The 21330-nt window shown below is 45.5% G+C and overlaps 1 protein-coding gene and 1 long non-coding RNA gene across 3 annotated transcripts in view; both read left to right on the plus strand.

The window, feature by feature from the left end:
* On the plus strand, positions 1-2846 carry LOC144325682 (uncharacterized). The gene is made up of 2 exons (XR_013390908.1): positions 1-477; positions 2813-2846. It is a non-coding gene; the product is annotated as an uncharacterized LOC144325682 (long non-coding RNA).
* Positions 2847-6139: 3293 nt separating this feature from the next.
* AKAP1 (A-kinase anchoring protein 1) overlaps positions 6140-21330 on the plus strand; it is a 37997-nt gene continuing 22806 nt past the window's right edge. Inside the window, exons 1-2 of one of the 2 annotated variants that reach the window (XM_077919728.1) lie at positions 6140-6334; positions 7288-7389. The gene's annotated coding sequence lies outside the window, so the exon portion shown is untranslated. The remainder of the gene's footprint in view (positions 6335-7287; positions 7390-21330) is intronic. The other variant, XM_077919727.1, reaches the window with a different exon arrangement.

Here is a 21330-nt window from a genome sequence, read left to right on the forward strand (position 1 = left end):
ACCACTTGAAAATTGCTGATGGCCATGCTGGACCACTTAGCGATTTTTCTGCCTGCTGTAGCAATTGTAATATGCTGTGCTATATGCTGTATTGCAATTCCTTCTTTTATTTTATTATATTACAATATGAATTCCATATAATTCAAACTGTGAGACGATAGAATGCAATATAATAAATCTATCTTGTCCTTACCAACCAGATGCCCCAGTGGGAAGTCTGCAAGCAAGACCTGAGAGCAAGCCTTCTACATTTATTTAGTTGAACAAATCATATACTGCTTATAATGAATTACCCACTGCCTTGCAGGACATCTTCAGGAGAAGAAAAGGCTAAGGAGTAAACCCTACACGAATCCGGAGCAGAGTCCCTAAGACGGTTGGATGGCACCTTATATACCTCCTTCCAGCAACTCCTGCAGCCAATCTGGTGCCAAATATCTTGCTCAGTGGTTAGAACATCTACTTTGCATGCAGAAGGTCCCAGGTTCCATCCCTGGCAACTCCAAGTAGGGTTGGGCAATGCTTTTATTCTAGGAAAAAAAAAAGGTGCCTATGCTCACCATGAAGTTGCTTCAGTAAGTGCCATACCTTTTACCAGTGCTTTTCTTCTTGGGGAAAAATTGTGTCTGTACTGCGTACCCTTGAGTACCCCCAGGGGAAAAAAGCACTGGGGTTGGGAAAGACTCCTGCCTGGAATCCTGGAGAGCCATTGCTCCCAGTTTGTGCAGACAATACTGAACTAGATGGACCAAAAGAATGACTCACTGTAAGTCCACTTTTGCAATACCTCAAGGACCGCCTCTCTCCATATGAACCTATCCAGACTCTGGGATCATCTTCTGAGGCCCTTCTTTGTGTGCCCCCTCCATGATAGATTTTTAGGCTGGCAACACAATAATTGGCAATTTAAGTGGTGACTCACTGTTTGTGGAATGCTCTCCCCCAGGAGTTTGGCTGGAGTCTTCATTATGCATCTTTAGGCACCAGGCGAAAACCTTCTTTAACTAGGCCTTTGGCTGATTGACATCTAAGGGCCTTTTAAAGTGTGTTGTGGAAGGTGGATTATTGAGTTGTCTTTGTTTTCGTTTTTATTATGTATTTTGTGTTTTTTATATTGTGATTTTTGTGTTGTGTACCACCCTGAGAGCTACAAGTATAGGGTGGTATAATAATAATAATTAATAGGTCTCCAATTAATCCCACCCAGCATGGCCAGTGGTCAGGGATGATGGGAATTCCTACCCAACAATGCTCAAAGGGCCACAGATTCCCCAGCCCTACCAGGAAGCATTCTTATGCAAAACAGGGCCACACTTTATAGATGTTCAGTGGGTGTAGGTAGGTTCAGCTGGTTTGTCAGGCAGTGAATCCCATGCCCTGCGGGATAAGCTTCTCTGGCTGTGCAAGAGAGTTACCTCTTTTCTGCTGTGGCCTGTTTCAGCAGGCAAGATTGCTGGTTTTGTCTTCCAAAAAGGCCTGAGATGGAAGGTTGCTGACTTAAAAAAATAAATAAGAAATCAAGGGTGTGTGCCAGTGTTATGGAAAGAAGGCAGGAGAGCACATGATATAGCACTCATTTTGAAATATTAAGTACAATTTGTGGCACAGACAGGAGCATTGGCTGTGACGGTTTAGGTCAGGGGTCAGCAAACGTTTTCAACAGGGGGCCAGTCCACTGTCCCTCAGACCTTGTGAGGGGCCAGGCTATATTGGGGGGGGGGGAGTGAACGAATTCCTATGCCCCACAGAGATGCATTTTAAATAAAAGCACACATTCTACTCATGTCAAAACACCAGGCAGGCCCCACAAATAACCCAGAGATACATTTTAAATAAAAGGACACATTCTACTTATGTAAAAACATGCTGATTCCCGGACTGTTCGCAGGCTGGATTTAGAAGGCAATTGGGCCGGATCCAGCCCCCAGGCCTTAGTTTGCCTACCCATGGTTTAGGTCACATTTTTAGTGATCTGAGACAGGTTGAGCCAATTCCAAATTTGTGGACTTATTAAGAGAGGTCAGAGTTCCTCCCCCCCCAAAAAAATAATAATTTACAGTAGGCTTTCTTCTGATGTGAGAGTCACAAAATCACCAATTATGCAAAATGGGAGATCAAGCCCTGTGTGGCTTTGGGTACAATCCTATAGGGAACTACCTATTGAATGTTCTGGTGGGAATCATAAGTGAGATACCCACGCAGTAGAATTTGCTCCCAGTATCAGCTGCCACATAGAAGTAGATAAATGTTAAGATAGTTTACTGTTGTAGAAGATAAGGCTCAGCAAAACAATTCTGGATGTAGATATGTACAGTTTGTAGGCTTTTGCAGACCCAGATATAAACAGATACACACAAGCACAAAGTATCTCTGCTGCTCTAAATAAATTCAGCAATTTAAGACACAACATTGGACTAACAGACAGACTGCAGACTAACAGACTATTTCGTTGACGTGCATTAATCACAGATACAGTTGGGGTACTGGGCCGTTACCATAGCAACCGTCTTGGATGACCTTGCACCTGCGATTATCTCATTCATGGGATGATTTATGCTCATGAAGGAAATTAACCCTTTCTCATGTCCAGTTACTCCAGCATGCTCTACCAAGGGAGGTTCCACCTGTATTCCAGTTGACTGACTACTGCTTCTTAGGGTGGGATCAGCTTGTATGCACTGTGTGGTGATCATGTCAAGAGAGTGGTTTTTATTAATTATTTTATATCTTACTGATTTGGTCATAAGAATAGAATGCTTTATTGTGTTGCATATGGTTGAATTTTTATATGCCTTTTATTATTATATTGTAGATTGCCTAGAGATGACCAGTATTAAATGATAAAGGTAAGATAGAGCCATAATTTGTTAGCTACATTTAGTCAACCAACCAACCAACCAACCACTTGATTGTTCTGTCCAAAGACCATGACAGGTTGCATGTAATCTCAATAGTGCCACTACACAATGCAGAGCTTTTGGTGTCTCTGAAAAACAACCATACCCAAATCTCCACCCTCTGTTGGCCCACCCACGTGTCTCCCTGATACTTCTTAGAAATCTTCTTTGTTATATTCTGTTGTCCATTCTGCCTGCTCACTGAGAAGACCCAATGCCTATTGGAAAGCCTTAGTCATGTATATGGGTAAAAAAAGCAGAGGATTAGTTGAGAACATTTGCGGCCCTCCAGAGGTTGTTGGACTCCAACATGGACCATGCTCAGGGATGTGGGGAGTTATAGTCCTGCAACATCCCTCATCCCTGATTTAAGACCAAAGGAAAATCAACAGGGTTAAAATAAGGAGAGACTATATCTCAGAGGTGGGGTGCATGCCTTGCAGGCAGAAGATCCCACATTCATTCCCTAGTATCTCCAGTTAAAAGAATCAGATAGTACATATTGGAGAAAGCCTCTTGTCTTCCTGAGACCGTAGAGGGACCAGTTTGTATGCCTAATTCATTTACTCTATGATTGCCTATCTTCTGATGATTTAAATGCAAAGAAAGTGTGTGTTCTTTTGATTAAAGATAAACTAAGGGAGGAACATAATTGCCCAGCCATGTCAGTAGTTCAAAGCTTGCCCCAGAAGTGGCAGTGTGCACATTGGCAGGCTCCATGGTGCCTTAATCTTCATGCACATTCATTGACCCTAGGGATTATGCACCCACTCTCCAGAGCAGAGCAGTGGCCCTCCATAGGTTGCTGAAATACTGCTGATTGATGATGCTGACTGAGACTGATGCAGTCCAACAATGTCTGGAGGACCACAGGCTCTCCATTGCTGCTCCACGGGCCCTGCGAACGGGAGCTGGTCCCTGACAAAGGACAATGGGGAAGGATACAACCCGTGAAAAAGCACAGACTTTGCATGCAGAAAGTTCCAGATCCAATGCCTAGCGTCTCTAGTTTAAGAAAACCAGGAAGCAGATGATAGAATAATCCCTGTCTGAAACCCTGGAGAGCCACTGCCAGTCAGAGTAGACAATACTGAACCAGGTGGATGATAGGCAGTGCTTCCTGTGTTCTTATTCCTCTCTCACACACTATGGAGAGAGTATCCCTGGGTATGTGCAGAGTGCATTTCTCCCACTGAGTCCCTGCAGCTGACTCTTCTCCCGTCCTCTCCCACCTACACACACCTGGAATAAGCTCCTCTGCTATATTGGTTGGAGCATCAACTACCACACCCCTCACCCCCAAATCAAGTGCAAATATATTTCATTAGGAAATACCGTATTTTTTGCTCTATAAGACTCACTTTCCCCTCCTAAAAAGTAAGGGGAAATGTGTGTGCATCTTATGGAACGAATGCAGGCTGTGCAGCTATCCCAGAAGCCAGAACAGCAAGAGGGATTGCTGCTTTCACTGCGCAGCGATCCCTCTTGCTGTTCTGGCTTCTGGGATTCAGAATATTTTGTTTCTTGTTTTCCTCCTCCAAAAACTAGGTGCGTCTTGTGGTCTGGTGCGTCTTATAGAGCGAAAAATATGGGTAAGTTGACAAGTCCTGCTCAAGCGCTGAAAGGAAACCTACCCTAACCCAGATCCTAGTGGCTTCTGCTGAACAAACCCACCTCATAAAAAGAGTGGGGTTGGTGGAACTTGAATTTGTGTGCATATTTCCCTGGCACATAGGGCAACAGCTGGGCACAGCAGGAGTTTCATTCTCAGACAAATAATCCATCTGACCTGCTTTTTGCTCTCTGTTCTCACTCTTAGAAACAACACTCTGGCTTCCATTCTGCTATAGCAGTGGGTTTGGGGTAACCTGGTGCATCCCTTCAAAGCATTTAAATGACGAAATCAGCAGCCATGCACCCTGGGCTTTTGAAGATTGGTAGTGCCAGGTGAGCAATCTTTCCCAGCAATGGGCAATCCACAAGAATGAATGAATGAATGAATGAATCTTTATTTGCGTCAGCCATCGGCCATAGCAATAAAACAACAATACGATATACAAAGAGTTGGGGACTGGTGCTCTGCATGATCGTGATCCCCCTAATATTTTTAAGAATCCTTTGGAGTGTACGGGCATTCTTTGGCGAACATGCAAACCAGGTGGGAAGGGTTCGGGGCAGGGGGAATTTGGAAACCAGAGGGACAGACACTCTGTGGAAGAAGCTTATTTATTTGCATCCCACCTAAAGCCTTGATTTAGCATTTTTGCAGCCTGATCCCAAGCACATTTACTGGGACATGAACCCCAGATTTCAAGGGAGTTATTTGCAAGCTGAGTATGCCTAGGATTGCAGCATTAGCTCTCACAAACGCTCTGTAAAATAGGATAGATTGGCAGTGTTTTGCCCAAAAACCTCCAAGAGCCCTGCAAAGACGACTAGCTGTGACTTCATAGCTGACAACGGATACTTTTAAGAGAACCCTGAATACAGTAATCATAATTAACTACAAGGCTGACAAAAATATATTTCCAATCTCTATCAGTGCTGGAACATTCACCAATCAATAACATTAATAAATTGACAACCTTAAAAATGTCTGCCCAATTAACTGGGCAGATTGATTTTAAAACGAGAATTAATACAAATGCCCATCTCCATCACGATGCCTCTTGCATCCTCTAATAACACAGAAAGGACTGCTACTCTGAGCTTTTATATTCTACTGATGCAAATGTTTGCATGTTTAATGGATGACCATCACTCCATCAAAATTCTCCTGCATCGTTACTTAGAAGCAAGCCCGTCTTCGGGGCTTGATCCCAAGCAAGAGTGCCTGATGGTGCGATCTATGCACGTTTACTTAGGGAAAGTGGGACTTGCTTCAGAGTAAATGCGCACACAGCGTTACTCTGCAAGGTCTCTTTAAGCGACTGACAGCCTCAACGAGGGTCAAACACACCCTGTCAGAACTAACCCCGCCTCTTATTTCCTTGCATGGGGAGGGGGGGCGGTGGAGAGAGAGAGAGAAAAAAAGCATGCTGCGGGCTGCGCATGCGCACAATTTGCCCCTTCCCCACGCTCCCTGTTCTCGTTCTCTCTTGCCCTCTGACTCACGAGCCCAGTCTGGGGGAAGGAGGGGGCGTGGCTTCCCCCTCGCCGTCTCGCGCGAGCTGCGGCCGAGAAGGGGGTAAGCGGGAGGGGCGGGGCGAGCGGGACGTTGAGCGAGCGGTGGGCGGGGCGAGCGGAACGTTGTGTATATCGGTCGAATGTCTCAGCGTTCCGAAAGGCCCGGTCGGGCAGCACGTGGGGGGACGACCGAGGAGCCCGCGGCGGGTGGAGGGGTCGGGCGCGGCGGCAGCGCACGGGGGCTTGGCACCGGCACCGGGGGTGGGACGGCCAGGAGGAGACGGAGGAGGGCGAGCATCACCGGGCGGATCGTGAGTAGCGGCTTTAACTGGAGGGTTAAGGCGCCAGTCCTCATGGGGGAGGGCTGCTTTATGATCAAACACACGCTTTGTTTTTTGTGGGAGGACAGAGCGGCAGTCCGGGGCCTCCGCTGGATTACACGAACGGTTGCTCCTTCCCAAGTAGCGATTTTTTAAATTGCATTTGTTGGGTCTTTTTTGCCGTTTTCTCTCCCTCCCTCCCGCAACAACTTCCCGACTCGCCCCTGCAGCTGTGCCCCTTTAAGGGTCTTCTGGTCTGCGGCAGTTAGAAGGTGAGAGAGCGCTCAGCTCCGCCGGCCGGCGGCATTTTGCACCGAGAAGCACCAGGAGCAGGCCTCGGTAACCTCTCCTCCTTCGCCTTGCTCCGCGTTGGCGTTTCGCCCACCCAGCCCGTGGCACGTGGTTCGGCCCTTCCTCGTTATGGGCCGCTCTCCACCCCACACGCACTCTCCCACCCACCCTAGATTCGTAAAGCGGCGGCTTCATAGGGGATCCCTTCGCTCGAGCCAAGGCTGGAGATTAACCCTTGTTAAAGCGCGGCTCTTCCGCTGTGCTCTCGCCGACTTTGCCTTGTGCATTAAACAAAAAGAAAGCGTTTTATAGTGTCCTTCGAAAATTCAGAAAAGTTTTGCACCCGTGATTTTGTTGAACGTGGAGCCACTCCTCCTTGGCCCCAGTGCACTGTCATTAGCCTGCCCTTGGGAGCTCCTCTTTGCTGTGTGGCATTGAAATGTGTATCTTCCTTTTCATGTCTCTGTACTAGCATTTCTGCCCCACCTTGGGGGGGAATAAGGAGACAAGCTGTTCCTTAATTCTCCCCCCTTCTCTGCTCTCTGGGTCTTCCATTCCCCCTTATGAACTTTGAACAGCTAAGCACTATGGAGCTATGTCACCTTAAGCAGGAAACCTGGGACCTCTGGTAAGATTCTCCCTCGTTGTTGCAGGTGGTGCTGTGGCTTCTCTGAGCCCTTGGCTTGTGGAAAGTGTTCATGGCTTGGAGGAACAGGTGCTAGGCCTGCCTGGAGTCTGCCAACGAAGACTCACAGGTCTGTGTCACCTCTCTTCTCATCCCGTGAAGATGCCACTGGACTGAGCCTGTGTGATTTGCTCTGGTTGCTGCTTTTAAACTCTTATGCTGGGAAAACATTAGGTGTAGACTCTCTTGTGCACACACACACACAATGCACATGTAGATAACATGCACACCATACATTTAAAGCATTACAGCTTCCTGCAAAGAATCCTGGGAACTGTAGTTTCACCCCTCACAGTTCCTAGTACTCCTAACAAACTGCAGTTCCCGGGATTGTTTGGGTAAAACCGTGTGGTTTAAATATACAGTGTAGATATTTCCCTTGTGTTAAGTTCTGGTACAACAGCATGCTGAGCAAAATCTACTTTTCTGGGTAGCTTTGGTCAAGTTTCCTTTTTCTCCACTCTATCTGCAGCCGAGGCCTACCTCACAGGGTTGCTGAGTCGCTCTGTGCTTGTAAGGGAAATGTTGTGTCAAACCTAGCATTATTGAGTGGCAGGTGGTGTTTGGTGAAGCAAGAGGCTGCTGTTGGCTGTTAACAAGAGGTTTGCATTGTAGGACTTTCACACAATGGGTGAGAGTTTGGATGGCTGTTGAGTTAGGTTAAGATACTTGTTCAGGTGTGAAACTCATTAGCACCCCCTGCCAAAAAAACAACCAAACCCTCTTATGCTGCAAGGAGTAATATGAGTGTCTTACTGAAATAGTGAGGTCCTCTCTGACCTTTACCCCTCCACCCCAAATACAAGACACAGAGCTGGCTTGGGTGTGTTCTGTGAGTGTTTGGCATTTGTTTCGGCTACGTGGACTGTGATAATTCCTCTAGAGTAATTGCCACACCTTGTGTCTGCCTTTTCAATTACTTCATGTGCCTTTGCTTTTACACACATACACAGGCAAACTCTTTGACAATTACTGGGAAATAATTTGATTGCAAACACTTTTTTTGTGTGTGTGTAAAACTTCTGGTGTAACGCAACTACATGCTCATGGCCCTGACGTTACTCCAATGGGAGATGGGGCTCTGGCTCAGTGGGTGGAGCTTCTGCTTTGTGTGCAGAAGGTCTCTGGCTCAGACCCCAAAGGCATCTCTAGCTGCAGGCAGGAGAAGCTCCCTTCCTGAATCCCTGAAGTGCTGCTGCCAGTCAGTGTACACTATACTGAGCTACATGGGCCCAATGGTCAGACTCAGGAGAAGGCTGTTTTCTGTTTTCTCTAAGCAGGTGAATCACCAATTGGACCAATGTGTTTTTTTGGTACTTTTTAATTTATTGCATTTACATCCCGTCTTTTTCCTCAAGGAGCTCAAGGTGGCCTACATGGTTTCCCCCTTCCTCATTTAATCCCCACACAACCCTGTGAGATAGGTTAGGCTGAGAGGTAGTGACTGGCCCCAGGATCACCCAGTGAGCTTAATGGAGATTTGAACCCAGATCCCCCAGGTTCTGCTCTGACACTGTTAAGTCAGTGCTTCCCAAACTTGGGGTGTCTAGCAGTTTTTGAACTACAATTCCCATCATCTCTGACCACTGGTTCTGCTGGCTAAGGACAATGGGAGTTGTAGTCCAAAAAGAGCTGGAGACCCAAGTTTGGGAAGCACTGCTCTAATCACTAGACTGCAGTTTATTTTGCATTGTGATCCACAAATATGACACTGGCAGATTTGAGAAGTGGGTGCCTTGTGCCCGAGGGCATCTTTTAGGATCTATTGATCTCTCTGTAGTGGTGACCCTGGCCTTCGCCCTTTGACTGTGACCTTCCTGAGTGTGGCAGATGAGGAGGAAAAGGAAAAGAAGTTTCAATGGGACAAGTTCTCCAGCTTCCCTTGTTTGCTTTTGTCCTGTCTGAGGTGAGCAAGTTCCTGGTGCCCGGATCCCCAAGCAAGGCTTATGTAGCAGACTAGTGAACTCCCTTGCCTTCTAAGAGGAATTGCCCTACTGGCGCTTCCTGGCGTAAGTGGCTGCTGGAGGTCACCCTCCCTGCACTGCTCCCTCCCTCCCTCCCTGAAGGGGGGCTAGTGTTGAATGGTAACTTGAGAAATGTCACTCACTCTTTCCTCCTCCAGTCCCTCCTCTGCTGGAGTCAGTCTTCTCCCATTGGCTGCTGGTGATGCCTTCCTCTTGCAAGCGGGGGAATGATTAAGCAAAGTTGGAGGGTGTTTTGGGGGAATGGAAGGAGCCCAAAAGCCTCGCTTTTCTGCTGAAGCAGAGACCTCCGTCCCCCAATGCTTAGGCGGATTCCTAAAGGAACAGCTGTTTTATCTGGAAGCCTTAAAAAAAAAAACATTTTCGAGTGGCTGCCATTGATATGTGGTAGAGCTAGCCATGTGGTCACAGTGAAAGCAAGCATCCTGGGACCGTTTGGATGGAGGCAGAGGGTGTCATTCTGGAATATTGTGTGACCTGGGACGGCAGCTCCCAAGAGGCAGTGTTGTGTAGTGGTTAGAGTGCTGGACTTGGACCTGGGAGACAAGGGTTTGCTTTCTGTCATGGAGCTCACTGGGCAGTCTGGGGACAGTTGCTTTCTCTCTTCCTTGGCCTAAACTATCTCACAGGGTTGTTGTGAGGATAAAATGGAAAGAGGGAGAAGGGTCGGCACCACTTTTGAGTTTATAGGAGAAAAGGTGGGTTATAAATATAATAATAAGTTAATAATAATAAGCTGAGCTGCTGCTTTTACTGTTGTTGCTCCCCATCATATTGTTGCTGCGGGGGCACATAGTCTGGTACAGTGGTATCTTGGGTTACAAGCACCTCAAGTTACAAATACTTCAGGTTACAGACTCCGCTCACCTGGAAGTAGTACCTCGGGTTAAGAACTTTACCTCAGAATGAGAACAGAAATCGTGCGCTGGTGGCACGGCGGTAGCGGGAGGCCCCATTAGCTAAAGTGGTACCTCAGCTTAAGAATGGACCTCCGGAACAAATTAAGTTCGTAACCAGAGGTACCACTATATTTTTTGTTTGTTTGTTTGTTTATAGTAAAATAAAATGTCATTTATAACTCTCATTTCAGGATACAAATACTTCTAGTGCGCATAAAGCTACAATAATAATAATGATGATCACGTTGAAATATTGCAGTTAATCAGTATCTGTCCCTATTGGGTAGTTGGCGGTAGATGATCTTTGGAGGGGTAGGAACAGTCCACTTTGAACAGGAGCGCAGGTACAGCCATGGACGCCTCTCTTTTCCCTTCCCCCAAAATGGCCTAACCATTGTTTGCAAAGCAACTGGGCATTGCGGACTCCTGTGGCAATGAGTTCCGTAGGCTAATTGTGGGTCGCGTGACGAAATGTCGCTGAGTAATGCCACTCCCAGATGTAGGGCAGAGGTCTTTCAGTATTGGTCCCATCACCTGGCATTCAGATGTATGCTCAATAGGAGTTGGAGAAATTTCCCCCCTCTTGGTTGTTGCTGAACTGTAACTCCTGTCAGCGCCAGCAAGCATGGCCAATGGTGGGAGTCGTAGTTCAGCAAAATCTGGAGGGCCACAGGTTCCCCACACCTGCCATCCTGCTATCCCCCAGTAGTGTTACCCTCTGTGAATACCTTTAATCCCCATTTGGTGCCATCTGAGTTGGTGGCTGCGCCTGCATCTTGTGGGAAGAGGTTCCGCAGTTTCACTGTGCTGTGAAAAAGTGCTTCCTCATTGTCCATCCCAAAGCTCTTACTGGGTGGCCCCTAGAGGGTTCTAGTATTAGGAGACAGGGGAGGAATAACTTTCAGCCCTATTATGGGGGGCTACATTAGTGCTGTAGCACATGCTGAGTGTTCTGGGTAATGAAATATGAATGCATTTCGGCACGTTTTAGGGATTTGTCCTTTAGCAGATTCCTAGACTGTCTTAAAAGTTGCCCAATGCTGCCTTAAGCGTTGCAGCCTTAAATGCTGCTCAGATACCATTCCCTGAGGCAGTGGTGTCTTAACAGGCTGTGTTGTCTTTGGCCTGCTTTGCTGTTTATTCATTACCCAAAGCAACTTATAGTGATGCAAACATTAAAACAGAATATAAAAAAACCCCAGAACAAACCTAAAACACATCCATACACTTAGAAAAAGGCAAGTTGTAACACATCCCACTCCAGGGGCCACAGATACATAAAAATCCTCCCAAGTTAAGGGCCAGAAACCTGGGTGAAAAGAAATATTTTTGCCTGGTCCCTAAACCTAAAAAATAGGTAATGATGGCACCGGGGGTGCCTCACCTAAGACAGCATCTCGCAAGTGGGGAGCCACCACTGAAAAGGCCTGTTCTTGTGCTGCCCCTCAGTACTTGCTAGGAGGAAGTCATTTTTAAAAAAATTAAGCATGGTTGGTTTTTTGTTTTTTTTTTAAATCCAGCCGGTGAAATTAGAAACCCTACCGAAAGAAAGCTAAATGTAAAAATACTGCACAGTTCGTATACCAGGAGTAGGAAACCTATACTAGACTCCATCATACCTTGCTGGCTGGGGCTGATGGAAGCTGGAGTCCATCAACAACTGGAGGGAAGCAGGTCTTTCCCCCCATCATTCTTGAATAATGGCTGGACGATTTTGTATTTTTGCAAGTCAGCACTGGGAAGGAGTTCCACACTTGACAGGCAATGATTCCAGTGTTGACTTGGTGTGTACTTAAAGAAGGTACACTTCCTCAGTGTTGTGTGACTATAGCAACACACACAGAAAGCAGAGGTGGCCTTTGATTAAAGCGCGTCTCACCTGAGAGGTCATAACTGGCACACAGGAATTACATTTTTTTAAAGACTATTGTCCTGCCCTTTCTCCTTGACACTTGAAATGGGACACATGGCTCCCGCCCTCCCCATTTGGCTTTCCAATACACTGAGAAAGAGGCTGTGTGCGTACATTTAAAGCCTGTGACTTACCCTCACACCAAATGATTCTGGGAACCGCAGTTTCTTAAGGGTGCTGGGAACTGTAGTACCACCTCTCACAAAGCTACAGTTCCCAGCACCCAGTTCTTTGAGGGGGCGAGTCACGTGCTTTAAATCTGTGGTGTGCATACTTGTTCTCCACATTCCTGTCCTAACACTTGGACTAGTGCAGACCTCAGACACTAAAACTGGAGTCGCCTCCTGTGCTTTCAGCTCACAAGGTGTTTGGTGATTCAAAGCGTTTGGTCAGTTCCCCACCTGGAGAGGGTTGTGTCCTGCTTCAAAATCCATAGGTGGGAGAGCCCTGCAAGGATTTTTCTTCTCTTTTTTTCGTGATGCAGAAAATAATTGCAGCTTGCTGAACAGAATCATAAAATCATAGAGTTGGAAGAGACCCCCCCCCAGGGTCATCTAGTCCAACCTTCTGCAATGCAGGAATCTTTCTGCTCAACATGGGGCTCAAACCTGCAACCTTAAGATCAAGAGTCTTTTGCTCTACTGACTGAGCTATATTGTTGCTTTTAATGTGTGCATCCCTCTCTGCCTTAAACACTCATTGCTCCCATTTTAAAGATTATTCTTTATTAAATTGTTATACCACCCTTCACCCAAAGATTGCAACATAAAAGTACAAAATGAAGACGTAAAATGCATAATAAATAAAAACAAACCAATAATCGTCTTCCCACTGAGACACTTAAAAGACCAGAGAATGGTAATTAGCCAAATAAAAGGCACTGAGGACAAAATATAGCCAGTTGGTTGCAGGGCAGGCTGCTTAACTGCTCTGGGACCCAACCTGCAGTATTCCTTTAAAGCAGTATTGGGCTGTGGCCATGGCTTCCCTTAGTGAATCTGGGAACTGTAGTTTGTGAGGGGTGCTGAGGGTTTCTAGGGAGAGCCCTGTTCCCTTCACAGAGCTACAATTCCCGGAGTTCCCTGGAAGGAGGCATTGATTGTTAAATCATCCTCTGTAGCCTGCAATTGTTCCTGAGCCTCTGAAGTCAGAATCCTTGTTGCCCCAAAGCAGCTGGCTGTGGCTCAAGTCTTGCAGGAGCCCCGGACTAATCAAAGCGGTGAGGTTTAGGCCTTCTATTGGCTCAGAGGGACCTGTAATTGCACCTGTGGCCCATCACACTTGATTAGTTCGAGATATCTCTCTCTCTCTCAACACTTTGCATTCAGTGACCTTGGTTCACCCAGAAGCCAAGACTTCTAACTGCCCCAGGGATAGGTTCTGTGTAGCTCAGAAGCCTGTAGAGTCTTGCATCCAAAATAAATTGATCCCATAAGAGTTCCCCTTTAGGTGATTTTTGTTGCCTTGACTCTCTCTCCCCCCTCCCCCCTTGCAAATCAGCAACTTGACTAGTGGTAGCAAAGGGAAAGCATGCCCCTCCCTCCCCATAATCATAAAAAAACCGGAGTGAAAGAACTTCAAAGCCGAGAGGGGTGTGTCTGATAGAGCAGCTCTGGAATTGCTTTAATGATGCGCTTGCTCTCCGTAGGAAGAGGGGAAGGTTTTTACTTTGCTGCCTGTGTTTGAACTAAGTCCTTGGCTGAGTTGTTACGTGCGTAACATTGCGTTTAAATTTTTGTTTTGTTTTTGAAAGATAAATCCTGTACTAAGTTAATTGAGTGAGCAGCGAATCTGGATTCTCTGCAGTGCAGTAAATGGGCAGACCTCCTGTAGATCTCTCACTTGGCGCCTTCTGCTGGTTGATAACAAGGAGCTTTTGTGGGGTGTGGAACCCCAGTCTCTGACTCAAGGGTGTGTTTGCAATAAGTTTGAGGGTCGAAGGCCCTGGGTGCCATAAACATTATATCTACCTTACCTGACTTGCTGGGGTCTTATCTCTGCCACCTGAAGTTTTCCCCAGGATGTCCTCAGGCTTGTAAATGGTTTTTTTTTTAAAATAAATCAATGAGGCCTAGAAGCTTGCTCAAAGGGAGATTTAGTAAAATTTCCTTTTTGTGGCATCTTTATATAATTTTTCACTTCCTTTCTCTCTGCACTCCAGTGAAATTGTGTCATTTTCTCACTGGCGCATGCTCTAGGTTATCAAAATGAATTATTTATTTGGATTGTTACGTGTGGCAGTATTGAGTTAAGTTTTACTTGGAGCAGATCCATTGAAATTAATAGACCTAACATGTTCATTATTTTCAGTGGTTCTACTCTTGAGTAAAACCCGTTCTGTTTTGACATGAATCAGCATTTCAACTGCATATGCAATATAATTTTAAAGCGCATTTGAATCATATTATCTCCCACAAAGAAGCAATCCCATGAACTGTAATTTCCCTCTCACAGAACTACAATTTCCAGCAGCCCTGGAAAAAAAGTGCAGTTCCCAGGATGCTTTGGGAGAAATAATGTGCTCCAAATGTAGTTCACATGTTTACTATTGGGGAATGCCTGTCGCTGCCCAGTAATTTGTAGAAACAACAGCAACAAATAATTATTTAAAAAGGGATAGTGCAATTAGTGAGTTTGGGCCTGCCATGCCAAAAATTAGGTGAAGTCACACCAAAGTCACAACTGAGTTCGCCATCTGGATTCAGATTGGCAGCTGGTATCCAGACATAGACAACGACTGCTGCCCTTGGTTCAGGAACTCCTGTGCCAAGTTTGCTGAAGACATCTTGAGAGGCAGCCTATAGAAAACAGAAAGACAAACCAGTTTCCAAAATGAGCCACATTGGAAGCACTGATGTTGGGAGAAGTGGCATACAAAACGAAATCATAAATTAAAATTTCTATTTATCACCCCACTCCCCCTGGCTGCAAAAACTATTATCCTAGTAGGAGCCCCTATTATATAGAGCCTAGGAAGTGAGACAATTTGGTTTTATAGACCAGGGTTGCCCACTCTGATTGTCTGCCAGTCTTGACTGAAGGTCTTGGGCAGCTGATCTTTTTAATTGGAGAGTTAAGGGGGTTGAACCCGGGATCTTGTGCCTGCAGCCAGGTGCTATTCCAATGTGTTCAGTCTTCCCAGTTTATTTTCCTTTCTTGTTTCCAAAAAATATAGGGGGCAGGTTGGCTTTCCCCTCCCAATTTTCCCTTCCCCACCAAGCCTTTACACCTTTAGAACCACCCATCATTGGAGAATGCATGGGTATGAAGTGATACCTGGCAGGAGGGGAATTAAACACATGGAGAGACTCAGCCAGATGGGTGGGGTATAAATAAATTATTATTATTATTATTATTATTATTATTATTATTATTATTATTATTATTATTTCAACACTTTTCAGCCTGATGGTTTATGCCTTTCCTGCATTTTAATTTCTAAGCAGGTTGATCAAAGGGTTATCTACCTGGAACTACTGAAGAAATAGTTATTTATTAACCTTGCTATAGTGAAGAAAGTGCCTGGTCCGTTGTCTTGGCAGGTGTTCTGTGCTGCTCACAAGCTTGCATACTTATCAGCACAAACAAACAGAGGGTGGTGGTAGAGGTGATTTTTTGTTGGCTGCCTTAAAGCTAAACAGGAGTCCTTGGGTAGGAGGCAGTCTGTGATGTGTGGTGGAACACGTTTTCTAAACAAATGATCCAGATTCGTTTCCCCTGTTGCAATACTTCTGATCCTCTCTTCCATTCTTTAATTTTAGAAATGCAGGCTTTTATAAAATTAGTGGCAAAATAAAACAAGTGCAATGCTAACCAAACTGGGCAACTAGAATGGAAAATAGCCATAGCCAAATTTGACAGGAAAGTGTTTTTACCATTCCCCCCCCCCCTCTAGGAAGGACCCGCTTCTCCAGTGCTTCAGGCTTGCTAAAATTAGGCCTGCCAAAATGGTCTACGTTGCTTTCCATTTCCCCCCCTTAAGCTCTATATTAAGACAAGTGGGTAGCATTGAGTTGCCATGTCTTAAAATATTTACAAGTCCTCCAATAAAAGGAACTTGAATCGGAATATAACATTTAGACCTCACTGACAGCGCAATCCTGTGGCTGTTTATTTTGAAGACACTGCGGCTTATTTATGTGCCAATTATTCCCAGATAAGCATGTGTAGGACTGAGGTTTAAGTGCACTCTGCATGGAAGGCTTCCTAATGGAATCCGTTGATTCATCTACCTGTGGCTAATTGGCAAAACATTTTGAGATTCAGATAGCACCAAGTGTGAAATGCCGTAAGTCTGCTGTTAGTTTTGCTTACGAAATATAAGTTGGATCTTGGTTCATTCTTAAGAGTCGGCAAAAAAAACTTCCCAGTTCTAAATTTCCCGGGAAGTCCACATCCCTGGGGGTAGTCCGTTCCCCAAATGCAACAAACGCCTTATGCAGCATCTGTTTTATGTCAACTCTGTGTGAGTGCTAACTTACATGGGATTTGTGGGTCCCAGCACAGCGGCGTTCCTGTTTTCCATGATGGTCTGAATCCTAGGATGTAAAAGGGAAGATGGCATGACCTCTGTGAAGAACTCTGCCACAAAGTATGCCCCACCTATTGGGAGATACAGGACAGGTAAAGGGAAGTACTGCTTAGCACTGTGTGTGGTTGGCGCATTTTGCACTTGGCTCTTGGCCATTTGCGACCAGGTGAAGATGCCTGGGTCACAGGATGGCGCCTGACACCTCCACCTCTGGAGGTGCATGCCTGGGAATCACTGGATCGCAACTGTTTTCCACACGCTAATACCCTCTCCTGTAGAATTCTATGTGTCCCATTTTATCTGCACAATCAGAATGAATTTCAGGAACCGAAACGCTTTTTTGTGTGCAGCTTGCACAGGAGCAGCGAACAACGTTATAGTTCACTGTTGTCACTTGTCTTCACTTGTCCCCTCCTCACAGTTGTGAAGAATATTCTTACATTATGAATGGTCTGTGTCACTATTAAGCAAAATAGTATAAGAGAAAAAAATACATGCAGACTGTCCCTGGATAAAGTGACTTTTCTTTAAGTTCTCAACATTCTTAACACAGCTCAAGGTTGCCATCTTGAACTAGCCAGATGTTTAGCTGAAAATCTATCACAGTCGGTCCGTCAAAATAAGACTTTAGAGCCGTCTTGCCCCAAAATGGTGTTCCTTTTTGGGCAACTGCAGCCTTGGTTTAAGGAGCCATTTGGCCCCCAGCTTGTATATCTGAGTTTCTAACACTGGAAGGTTCAGAATTTGCTCCCATGGGATGTAGTGATGGAGACCAACTTGGATGGCTTCAAAGGGGGTTAGGCAAATGTGTGGAGGATTGCTTTGATGCACTTGCTGTGTGCTACTCCACTGCTGGAGGCAGAACATAGCACACTGGTGCAATCCTCTGGGTACCAGTTGCTCACAGTCACAAGTGGGGTGTGTGCTGTTGCACTCGGATCCTGGTTGTGGGCTTCTCTTTGGGGCATATGGTTGGGCCACTTTGAGAAGAGTGGATTAGATGGATCTCTGATCCATCAGGACTCTTGATATGTTTTTATTGAAATGGGGGACCTGTTGCAGGACTCCCATCTCGCACCAGCCTTGACTGTTGGCCATGCTGAACTCCCATGTACATGGGAGTTCAGCAACATCTAGAAGGCCACAAGGTTCCCCCCACTCCTTGTTGCAGTGCTTTGCCCAAAAAAAGACCAAACACGGCTGATACCCGCCTGGAATCTTATTATCCCATTTCCCGTAGGGAGACTTCCTTCTGGACAAGTGAAAACACGAGCCTCTGCTTGGCTCCTCTCCCCCCAATGCACGGGAAGGGCATGTAAATCATTGACTGTGCCTAGACTCGCAAATATTTCTAGAATTTTTGCAAATTGCCATTTTTGTCTTGTCGGGTGCCACATGGCCAGCTTCAGTTTGCCCTTGCTCCATTTGTGCAAGGACAGAGAACTGTCTGCTGTCTGGAGTGCCTCTCCCCACTTGCCTCCCCCCTTTTATAAATTTGCTTTTATAAGCAAATTTTTACTTGCTTATAAAAAGCAATGGTATGTTGGGCTTGGTGAGCAGGTTTGGTGGGGTGGCTATAAGAAGTGAGCGGTCTCAGGAACCAACTGGACAGATAAGTGATGGGAACACAGGAAGCTGCCTTCTACTGAGTCCTTGGTCCATCTGTTGTTGACACTGACTGGTAGCAGCTTTCCAGGATTTCAGGCAAGGGGCTGTTCCCAGCCCTACCTGAAGATGCCTGTGATTGAACCTAAGACCTTTTGCATGCAAAGCAGAGACTCTGCCACTGAGCCAGATCCCTTCCCACACATTGCCCAAGGCTTTTGATGTGCTCACGCTCTTACATTTTTACTAGTCTTCTGGTAGTGATTGCGTTTGGCTTTCTGTAGCGCTCTTATATTTCCAGCAGGTTTTTTTTTATATACTTTGTTTCCATGTTTGTCTCGCTGTAAGGTTTGTTGGGGCGCAGTTTCATGGAAAAGCAGTATTAAGAGCCTATTCCTTCTGTCTTTAGACAGCTTTGCTTGCTTGCCTGGTGCAGTTTTCTTACTCTCCTTTGACGACAGCGTGCTCACAGTCTTCCTATGAAATCCTTGGCATTGTGGGAAGGATGCTTCTAAGTCATGGCAAGGGCTTGGCTTGGTTGCTGTAGCCTTGCCTATTTCTGGTGTAGCGTGGGATGTATTTTGAGACAAATCTGGCAGTGTGTACCAAAAACAACTGAGACCATGAGGATGGTGAGTGGTGGTGACTTCCTAAGCAGGGCTGCAGGGGAAAGGTCAACCAGGCACCTACGCTTATTTTATGCCACAGCTGGAGAAGCTTGAGGTGGAGGTGTGGTAGACTGTTGCTGGGTTCTGAAGCTCCATCTTCCTTTGATACAGCTTATTCAACTTTGCAGCTCATGGTTGAAGTTGTTAGCCCAGCAGCATCTGAACACAGCCACAAGTTCTCCATTATCAGATGGAACTTTGGTCTGAGCCAGCTGGGTCCTTATTATGTACGTCTCCTAATTTTTCTTTTTTTTTTTTTTTTTGAATTATTTTTTATTAATTTCCAATAAAAAAGAATTTTTAGTCATACATTTTCAATACAATCACAAATACATATTTTTGACTTCCATCAGTTCATCCGTGAATCCTCCGTGTTCTTGTCTTTATACTGCAAGTTCAAAATTTGTCATTGTCTTTTATCTTAAAATCCACCTACTCCCCCTCTTCCCTTTTTTACAATGTTTCTATACATATTTCTTCACAAAGCTTCCTGTAAACCCACAAACGTTATTTGTTCATCACATATGCTTTTCATATAATCCACAAATTTACTCCAGTCCTCGGTGAACTTGTGATCTCGTTGGTTTCGGACTTTCCCTGTTAATTTATCTAGTTCTGCGTAGTCTGTTAATTTCAACGTCTCCTAATTTTCCCACCCATCTCCTAGCTCTAGTTTCTTTCAAATACATGAATGAAGTCAATTGTGATCATTGGGATTTCATGGTTCATTTAGCTGCTCGAGATGCATTAAGGACTTAAATCAGTTGTCTTGAGCTTGTCCTTCTGGGTTGGTGAAGAAAGCTGCCTTAAAAAAAAATAAAATGCTCTGACTCACTTCAACTTCATCAAAGCCTTCAACAGCTCAGGGAACCCTGCCTTGTGTTCGGTGTTCAGATGGCTGGTCCCAGGTCAACAGAGGCTCATGCCTTGCCAGAAACACTTTTGGGCTTCATCTCTAGTGAAAATAAAAGTGTTAAATTGTCACTACCATCCTTTTTTTTATTGCCTTCTAAGGAACCTTCTCAAGGCGATTTACACCTAAGATGATTGAAATAGTTAAAATTACAAAACCAGATATATTTTAAGCAAGACTGAAACCCTAACAAGTATATGCTCGTGGCAAAGCCCCCTTTATCCACCTGAGAAAGCTTGTCGGAACAGAAATGCCTTGCGTTGTTTCCGGAATAAACTTGGCACTTGATTTGTTTGCTTTGTGTGTGCCTCCTCTCACAGTCCTGTGAGCGCAGATAGGATCACCGAAAAATCTAAACTTCCTTGTTCTGGTTGCCTCTGCTAATCACCCCAAGTCTTCCACTGATACAACAATCTTTCCCAAACTCTGGGTTCTTGAGATATTTGAAGATGGAGATATGGTAGCCATCTTCAAATATCTCAAGGGCTGTCACATGGAAGAGGGAACAAGCTTGTTTTCTTCTGCTCTGGAGGGTAGGACTCGAACCAATGGCTTCAGATTACAAGGAGATTCAGACTAATAATCGGGAAGAACTTTGACAGTAAGGGCTGTTCAGCAGTGGAACGGTCTCCCTCCGGAGGTTGTGGACTCTCCTTCCTTGGAGGTTTTTAAGCAGAGCTTGGATGACCATATGTCATGGATGCTATGGTTGAGATTCCTGCATTGCAGAGGGTTTGAGTCGAAGACCCTTGGTGTCCCTTCCAACTTGACCATTTTAAAATTCTAGCATGTGAACAACATGAGAGCCCTGCTGGATCAGGTCCACCTAGTCCAGCAGTTGACTTGCTACAGTGACCAGCCAATTGTCTCTAGACAGCCTGCAGGCAGGGCATGAATATGGCAGCCCGCTCCTGAACACGGCTTTCCAGCAGGTGAGAATCAGAAATGTCCTTGGTGTGAATATGGAAGTTCTATCTCACCGCTGTGGCTAATAAATCCATCGGTGGCTCTCCACCTCCCTCAACCGAGTCATACCATTGGCACATCAAGCCCAGTATTGTCTACACACTGAGATCTTCTGCTGACTGATTTAAGAGATACCATTCCCTTTACTTTCCAAGGTGCAGAAGGATGAGCATGTTGAACTTTTTTTTCCCTACCAGCCCAATTTCTGTGGAGGTTTCTGTTTAAATTGCAGTAAATGCAACAGTCTCGTGGTACCCTTTTAAAGGCAAACGGGTTTACCGCAGCCTCGACTGCCGTGTTTGCTGTCCTCCATTGCTGTCTTGGGTGCTTCTCCTTGTTTGCTTTAATGCCAGAGTGCTTTTATTTGTATAATTCAGGGCAAAGTACACCTAACTCTCGGTTTAGTCCCCAAATAATGCTGTTGTTGGGCACGGCCTGCGGCTTACACAGGGTACAAGTTCAGTGGCAAGAGTCTGGCTTTTTTTAATTTAAAAAACCCAAATAATTCTCCAGCTGTCCTCCATTTTACAACCCC

The sequence above is a fragment of the Podarcis muralis genome, chromosome 15 (assembly GCF_964188315.1).
Source record: "Podarcis muralis chromosome 15, rPodMur119.hap1.1, whole genome shotgun sequence".
Taxonomy (NCBI): domain Eukaryota; kingdom Metazoa; phylum Chordata; class Lepidosauria; order Squamata; family Lacertidae; genus Podarcis; species Podarcis muralis.